Genomic DNA, 8,675 nt, shown 5'->3' with positions numbered 1-8,675 from the left:
TCAGCCATCCCTTGACCACCCCTCAGCCCCGAGGGTCTGCACACTTGCGCTTGGCCTGCCCTCAGGAGGAGGGATGAGGGCAAAGCGCGGCATTCCTTGGAAACAGTGTGGGGTCACTTAGGGAATTCTGAGGATCCATGAGGCCCTCAGCTCAGGTGTGAAATTTAAGGGACACCAAAAATCTCAGTAATAAAGATAAATCATATTTTAATGCAATATTTTAAAAATCAAAATGAATGCCAAAGATCCATAATAAACAAAATATCAAATTTGTAAATAAAGACAGGATCCCTAATTACTGATTTTGTTTTGCAGACTCCAATATGGTTCCACACTGCGCTGGGCCAGGAATGCAGAGTACCGTGTTAGAAGGGAAAGTGGAGGGGGCTGTGTAGGCTCTGGGTGGGCACATCCCATGGACCCTTCACTCTGTGGGATGGGCAGCACCTGAGAACCCAGAACAGGGAACCCTTCTTGCCTAGAGCCTGAGGTTGATATATACTAACCGTGAGCTCTATGAAGGTACCTAGCATCTAGCATAGGATCTGGCATGTAGTAGGCCCTCAATAAACACCTCCTGAATAAGCAAATGAATAGCGCTAACTTTTCCAAAATCAGCACACTCCTATTCATTACAAGGTTACTGGGACAGTGACTCTCAGTGCAGTCCCAGCATCCCTGTTATCACGTTGGCTGGATCAGGGCCATGAGTCAGAAACAGGCAGGGAACCTGTCAAGGCTTACAGGAAACTGATCTAGGATTCTGAACAGTTTGGGGAAGAAGGAGGCAAGGCCATGGTTAAAGAGAATGTAAGCTCCAGGAGGAGATCCAGGAAGGATGGCAGCCAGGGGTCTCAGAGGCTAAATTAGACATTTGGAAGGGATGCGGGGGTGGGAGTGGGGGTGGGGAGGGGGCTTTTAGTTGGAGATGAGAGGGAGGGAAGAGCTGGCTCCAGGAGGACCGAGGGGCAGATTAGGTAGGGAATGAGCAGCAGTGAGATGCAGCAAAGGGAACCATGGAGCCTGGCAGGAAGAGTACAGCGTCTGGAAGGAGTGACAGGGGTGTGTGTTTCTGCAGTGACTAGGGGCCTGGAGAAGGGGAGTCAAAGCCTCTGAGTGGGGATCCCAGAAGCCAAGAACAGGTCAGTTCCTCAAGAAAGGCTCTGGGCAGCCCCCTCTCCACCGACTCGGGTTACACACTGGTGTTTCCTATTTCAGGCCCTAAGCCCTTGCCGATTGCCCAGCCTCCACCCTCTCCTCCCTTCCTCTTGCCCCACCTTCCCTGGGGAGGGACAAACACACTTGATATATGAAGTGTTTCCACCTCGACGCTTGGGAGTCCCACAAAGACTTCAGTGTGTGGCGGCCCCTCCTCCCCTTCCAGCCCAGCCCTCCCCTTCCTCCTTCTGTCTGGGAATGCCTCCTTTTCCGGGGGTGTCAGAGAGAAGGAGGACAAGTGGTAGGTGGAAAGGCTCCTTGTCCTCTCCAGCCTTGCCAGCCCCCCATTATGGGTGGGTCAGTATGGGTGAATGTTGGGGGTCAGGAGGATGATCCCTGTTTCTTTGGCTCACCACTAGGACAAGGCTCCAGAGGTTGAAGTGGTGGTTGGGGGGGGTGGCTTCCACATTTGCCTCTTTGCCTACCCTGCCCATCTCACCCCTTCCTGCTGAAGCCCCCTCCCACTGGTCAAAGGAGTGCTTCACGCTCCCCTTTTCTCCATAGAGGAACCCAAAGGAGAAAGAAAACTGAGTTTTCAAATGAGCCCTATGTGCTAGGCACTGTGCTAGGCCATTTTACAAAAATCATCTCAATTCCTTCCCAGAAAGCTTTTGAGGTGGATATTTTCACAGCAAGTGAAGGTAGAGGTAGTATGGCGCATTGTTCAAGACCATGGACTTGGGCCGGAGACAGACCTTGAACCAAGTCCCAGTTCTTGACCTCATTAGCTGTAGGCATGGAGCAAGTTTCTTTACCCCTCAAAGCTTCAGTTTTTCTACCCCTAAAGGAAGAGTATAAAGTTCTTCACAGGCTTGGTAGAAGTATTAAATAAGATATTGTGCCTGAAATACCTGGCAAGCGGTATGTCGTAGGTGCTGAGATTATTGTCATTGCACAGTCCCATGAAAAGGGACGGGGCAGAGCAGTCCCTGAGCTTTCCACTTTCTGACAAGGCTGGTCTTAGAGGTCAGGAACCCTGAGCCCAGGGGAGTGGGCTTGGATCCTGGATAAGGAGGGTAGGTAGAAGAAGTATATGTGCAGGAGAGAACTCCCTTCTAATTCCCAGGAGCCCTCTATGGAAGTACAGCTTGGGGGCCCTGTGGACACAGACATCCCACCTTCCACCCACAGGCAGGAGAAGGACCCACCTGAACATCCTGGGTGGTCTCTCTGGCCAGCTCCTCCTCTGACTCAGGGAGAAGCTGCAGCTGGCCCTGGGCCACACCAGCCACTCACACCGCCAGTCACACTGCATGTGTCCGTCACTCTAACTCTTCTTGCAACCCACAGTACAGTGAAGAGTAGAAATGGACACACTTGGGTGTTTGGAATACTGCTTCATGTGTGAACAGTGACGTTGTGTGCTAAACATGTAAGCACAGGTATCAGACCCCCGTGTGGGAAATAAGCTTTGGGTATAGGTGCATTATATCTTATCTACAGATGAGGGGTGCCTGTGTGCAGACACATTTGTGGTCACACAACTCCCAGACTTGCCCTGGGGCCCCTGGGTGCATGTGTGTGCCATGTGCCAGGATATGTGCCTGTGTCCACGTGTGTGACTGCATGTCAGACAAACTCCCTGGAGCTGGGGCTCTGCAGGAAAGGTCAGACGCCAGTCTGAGACACTTTTCATGTGCCAGGAAAACCAGGCTCCCCTTTCAGGAAGCCTGCCCAAGGAAAATAAACTAGCCCAGTTCCTGGGGCAGAGGGGGCGGGAGCTAGTGATGGGGAAAGAGAGAAGGTGACTGAGCTGGTGGAGGAGGTCACAAGCAAGGCAGTCAAATGACACCCTTTGACCCACCCCATGACCCCATCCTGATCGCTGGAAATTCTCTTCCTTTCACTTTGTCCTAAGGGGCCTTTGTCCTCTTTCTTGCCTTCAGATCCTTTTTCTCCTCTCCATCTCTCTTCGCTTTCTTCTCTCCTTTCTCTTTCATCTGTCTCTTTCCCTCTAATTTTCTCTCTTCCTTTTGACTCCTATGACTCTGGCTGCCTGCCAGTCTCCTCTCTCTCACCTCCACTGCAGGAGCCAAAGTCATGGTCTACCTATGAGAACAGGTGGTCAGAAATCCCAATGAGCAGCTGTCCACATGCACAGGTTGTTCTTAACTTTTGTCTTTTGGTGCCAGATTGGCCGCAAACCTCTGGATCTTTTATGTGTCGATTGGCTAATTGACTGCACAGGTTATCATATGTTTATTAAATACCTGGTCTGTGCCAGGCTCTGTGGTTGGCTCTAGAGCTACAGTGGTGGGAAATAAGCAAGAGAAATAAACGGGCTCTGCCTCGTGGAAATTTCAGATTGATAGGGGAATCACAAATTAATCAAAGCCACACACATAATGTAAAATTAAAACAATGTTGAGGGCGGCAGAGAGAGGAATAATATATGTATTGTGAGAGCCTCTAACGGGAAAATTAACATGGTCGGGGGATGGAAAAAATACAGTTAGGAGGAGATTAGCTTAGGTTTGAGGGAATAGTAAGAATTAACCAAGCCAAGGAGTAGAGGGGGTAGGTGTGAAATGACACAGATTATTGGATTGTCGAAGGCAGGGGAACAGCATGTGCAAAGGCCCTGAGGCCAGAGGGAGTGAGGTCCATTTGTGTAACTGAAATAAGGCCTCTGTGGTGAGGAGAGAAAAAGAGCTTAGATGAGACGGGAGCAATAGCCTGGGTTAAGTCATGCACACTTTTGTAGGCTGTGTTAAGGATCATTAATCTTCACAAAATGCCAATATGCTTTATAAGAGTGATATAGTTAATACTTTTTTAAGTAAAGAAAGTATAAATTTAGTAAGACTTTTGAAGGATTTTATGGGTTTTTTCCCACCATAATAGCATCTACTCATATTTGAAAAACCATAGACCTGGGAAACTGGGAAATTTGAACTCTACCCGTGATGCTTGGTCCATTTATGAATTCCCACAAGTTTCAGGTCATTGCACCAAGGGAGAGAGGCTAAAAGGGGCCAGAGAATCACCCTGGTGTGTTGCCAGGGCTTGGGTCAGACAGGAGTCAGGCTGAGTCCAGCTTCACACCCTCTCCTCCAGGAGGTTGTGACCCTGGCCCTCTGCCACCCCCGCCATGTGCTCTGCCCCTAACAGCTGGGGTAGCTTGTGCTGGGTTCGGGGAGCAGGCAGGAGCTGCGAGAGGGATGAGATAGCTACGTAAGAAGAGGAGAAAGAAAGGGTAGAGTACTACAAAGTGCGGCCTGTGGACCCGGAGCACCTGCATCACCTGGGTACTTGCTGGAAATTCAAGTTCTCAGCCCTCACCCTTGACCTACTGAATCAAAATCTCTGAAGTGAGGCGGCCTTCACGGCAATATGTTTCCACAAGCCCACCAGGATCTTTTCAGGCACTACTAACGTTTCAGAACCAGTGGTATAGATGGCAAAAGATTGGTGGGAAGTGCTCTAGGCTGAATCAGTGAAAATAGGAGCTGAGCCCCCCATTCTGCCCCCCCCATTCAGCCACCCAGCTATCATCTACTGCTGGGTATTCCCTGTGACCCCAGTGTTTCCATGTGAGCCTTTCTGATGGAAAGGCGCAGAATGGAAATAACATAGCTCCTTAGGCCCAACCCCTCTCTAATCTCTCCCCAGTCTCTGTCTGGCCTCTTGTTCTGGGTGGGTGGAGAGTACCCCGCCCCCCCATCTCAACCCATGTGTGTTGGGTGGGGGAGGGGAAGTGTCTCGGGAGGGGTGTCAGGCGAGGCTTTCTGGCAGACCCAGCTGTCCTTTCCAATCCACACCGCCCCCAGCTCCCTCACAACAAGCACACACAGCAGCTGCAGGAACCACCCAGCATGGCCCACCTCTAGCCCCAGTGTCCCCCAGCTCAGGGGAAGTGGAGTTCAACCTGTTCTTCCCTGACGGCCCCTCCCAGACCTCCACATGGGACCCAGACCCACCACAGCCTGAACCCATGACATCCCCTGAACCCTCCTTCTCTCCTTCCTCCTTTTGGAGGGTATTGGGAAAAGCTGCCACAAGCCATGTTCTCACCCCACTGGCCCCAGCCTGAGCCCCAAACCCAGCTGTCAGCTCCTCAGGTCACAGCCCACCCCCACTGAACGCCATCCCACACTGTGGGTGGGATCTCATCTCCACACAGGCCAAGCAGCTGGCTAGACCACCTGCCTCAGGAGAGACCAAATGGAAGGCCGAGAGGAAGGGCAGGGGTGGGGGAGGCTCTGAGAGAGAGGAAGCAGGGGTGAGAGGGCTGGGGCCAGGAAGTCTAGGCTGTTAGAGCTGCAAGGGATCTTAGGGATCAACTAGTGCAGTCTGGACATTTTACAACCCTCCCCCAGAGGCGGGGAGAGAGCTGGGCATCTGTGCATAGAAAAATGCCCTCCCCCAACTGGCTATAACCCCCTTCATTGCCCAGGAGCTTCCTTTAGTCAACTTTGCATTTCTTCTCCCCTATCACTCATTCTACTACTCCTGATACTCAGTTCACTAGGTCGTCTTGTATTCACTCCATGCTTTCCACGTTTACACTTTTTTTGTCCTAGGAGGGTGTGTGTGTGTGTGGGGGGGCAGTCCCTGTCCTGCCTTCACCCCTCAGACTGGGGGTTTCCCAAGGACAGAAGCTGTGTCGCTATCATCAGACTAGGTGTTTCTAGAGGACAAAGATAGCTCCCTGAGGGCTGGGCTGTCTCCCTTATTAGACTTGGGTTCCCTAAAAGCAGAAACTGAGCCTCCAGAATTTCGTGAGCCTCTTTCTCACCACCACAGTTCTCTTCAACAGAGACAGCCCTGGTGTGAGTCCTGAGCCATGTAGCCTAGGAATTCAGAGCAGTGAGGTCCTTGGAGAAGGAGCACTCAGTTTAGAGACTATGCCTGAAATGGTTAGTGGCATTTGGAGCCACTGGGGCCACCACTTTGGGACATGATTTGGGAATTCTCAGACAGCTTTTCCCATTCCTTGTCCATCCCAAGATGCCCAGTTTTTCTCACAGTAATATCCAGTCTCGGTGTTCTGTGGTTCCTGTCCTCCTGGGAAATTCTCTGAAGTTTTGAAGGGATCTCATCCTACCTAAGCTGGAGACCCTGTAAAGTAAGGGCGGCTTGTCGGGAATGAGGGTGAGAGGAGAGGTCTTTCTTCCTTCTCTTGGCCAAAGCCTCTGGGAATGGCTGAGGCAGATGGCCCCACTGGACCCCACTCCAAAGCTCCCGGGGCCCTGGCCCTCACTGACCTTCCCTCTTTCATTTGCCCTAACCCCTCCTCACTATCTCCCCTGATGAGTTGAGACTGTAGTTCAGCAAAGACATCAAAGCTAACCCTCTCTCTAAGAAATTAGTCATACAGCCTCCTCCCTGCTCCCCAGAGAGGGTGCTGGGATATTTGTCACAGCTCCCAACCTATCAAAGTCCTAGCAGAGTTCATTCTGGAACCTATCTGGTATTATCACCCTGAGCATCCCACAGCCCCAGCTCCCAGCCAGAGCTGTGGCAGGGTCTGAGTGAGTGCAGTAAGAACCAGGGGACGTCATCTCTGTCCCAGAGGGTCCTGCCACAGCCTCCTCCCACACTGTGCTGGGCCTTACACTGTACAGGATACCTTCGTAGATGATATCCCAACACATACGTAACAGGCTAGCCAAGAGTGCTTCCTCCTCTATTCTCCATGGCACAGTTAGAGCACTTTCCACATTCACATTTTATTTGTGTGTGTGACTAACCCCACCCCACCCCACATTATTAAGGATGAGCTCCTGATGGCCAAGGTCCTATTTACTTTTGTGGACCCACTAACCAGCAGAGTATTTGGCATATAGTAGCCTTTCAAGTTTGTGGGATGGGTGGATGAATGGATGCACAGACAGAGAAAGGAATGTGATCTGTGCAACACCCTTATAAAGTGCACAGGACAGATCCTATCCCAATTTGTGGATAAAAGAAATAAGGCTCAGAGAGATTAAGACATGTACCCAAGGCCCGCAGGTAGCCAGTAGAGCTGGAACACCATGCAGGCCTTTCTTTGGTTTTAGTGCACTACCCTTAGAACCACATCCTATAGCAGTGCTAGCTTGGAATCAACCCCGGACCCCAGACTCCCTACGCCCAGGAGCACTGTGTGTGTTTAAGCAGGTTTTACACTGTGCAACCCCATGGGGGTACTCCTCACATTGGAGTCTCTGTAAACGGCATCCCCTGGACTTGCTGCAGGATGTGACCTACGTGGCTGCCTCCACATTCACTCCTCAGTCCTACGTGCATGCCTTCAAACACTTGGGGCAACAGAAATTCATTCCCTCCTCTTCTCCTGCTAGCCAGGGTTCCAGAAGGAGTTCTGGGCGGGGGGCAGGTGAGGATCCCTGTGGGGTACACAGCAGCCCCTCCCAGGCCCACTGTGCGCCTCCTGCCTCCACAGGTAGGAGCACTTTTGTCAAACCTCACCATGCCCCCAAAGGGCCCCTCACATATGCCCACCCCCCGCCTCCCCACACACTGCTCACACACATGTGCACCATGCAAGCGGGGTGCAGGGCCCCAGATCTCCAAGCTCCTGTCTGAGACTCAACCAAGCAGGGGGCTGAGGGCTGGGGGCTGGCCTCCCTCCCGTAGTACAGCCCTGTCCCCCTCCACTCGTGTGCAGGGCCCTGGCCCCTCCCGGGGAACAAGGCTGGGATTAATAAGCGCCGGGCTCCCTCCCCTAATGGGCTCCAGCTGCACAAACATTCCCAGAATTCAGAGCCAGCTCTGTCTGGGGCAGCCCAGGCCTCAGCCCCAGCATTCCTGGCCCCCTCCCCCCAAGCCTGGGACAGCTGCTCCGGAACTCTGGCAACTGGCTGGGGATCGAATCCCAATTCAGCTTTTCCAGAGGTGGGGGACATTGGAATGGCTGGGGCTGGGGGTGGGGTGGGGTGGGGAGAAGAAGAGAAGGGAAAAGGTGAGCAAACCCTGAAGGGACATCTCAGTTCCTGCCCCACCTGCCCCTCCCCCTCCTGCTCTGCCTCCTGCCCTTCCCCCAACAGTGCTCACACTCTTAGCAGTAGGTACCAGGGGCCCAGCTCAGTTTTACCTAATTTGTCTCACCAGGCAGTGCCCTTGGCTAGCAATGCCCAGGAGGAGGTGACAGGACAGAGCTGGGAGGAAAGATAAACATCTCCCCCTGTGTTTTAAGAGATCCAGCTGTGTCTCAGATGGAATCAATGGCCTGGCAGTAGCTTCATTCAAACAGATTCTTATCAAGAAGAGGGAGGAGCATGGCAAAAGGAGCAGGAGGAAGAATAATGGGGTCCTCCTCCTCCTATTACCCACTCAAAGAGGTACATTTAGGGACCCAGTGGCAGGAGTCCTAAGTGGACAAAGATGGGTTGTGTTGATGAAAACTCTGAATCTGTCTTCTCTTTTCCACCTTTGGATGAAGGGCCAGGAGGGGCCATTCAACTGTCCTTGCCCAGTTGCCACTAGTTAGGCTAGTTTGTGGGATACCACGGGCT

The sequence above is a fragment of the Rhinolophus ferrumequinum genome, chromosome 21 (genome assembly GCF_004115265.2).
Source record: "Rhinolophus ferrumequinum isolate MPI-CBG mRhiFer1 chromosome 21, mRhiFer1_v1.p, whole genome shotgun sequence".
In the NCBI taxonomy this organism is placed as follows: Eukaryota; Metazoa; Chordata; class Mammalia; order Chiroptera; family Rhinolophidae; genus Rhinolophus; species Rhinolophus ferrumequinum.
This window is presented reverse-complemented; position numbering follows the sequence as displayed.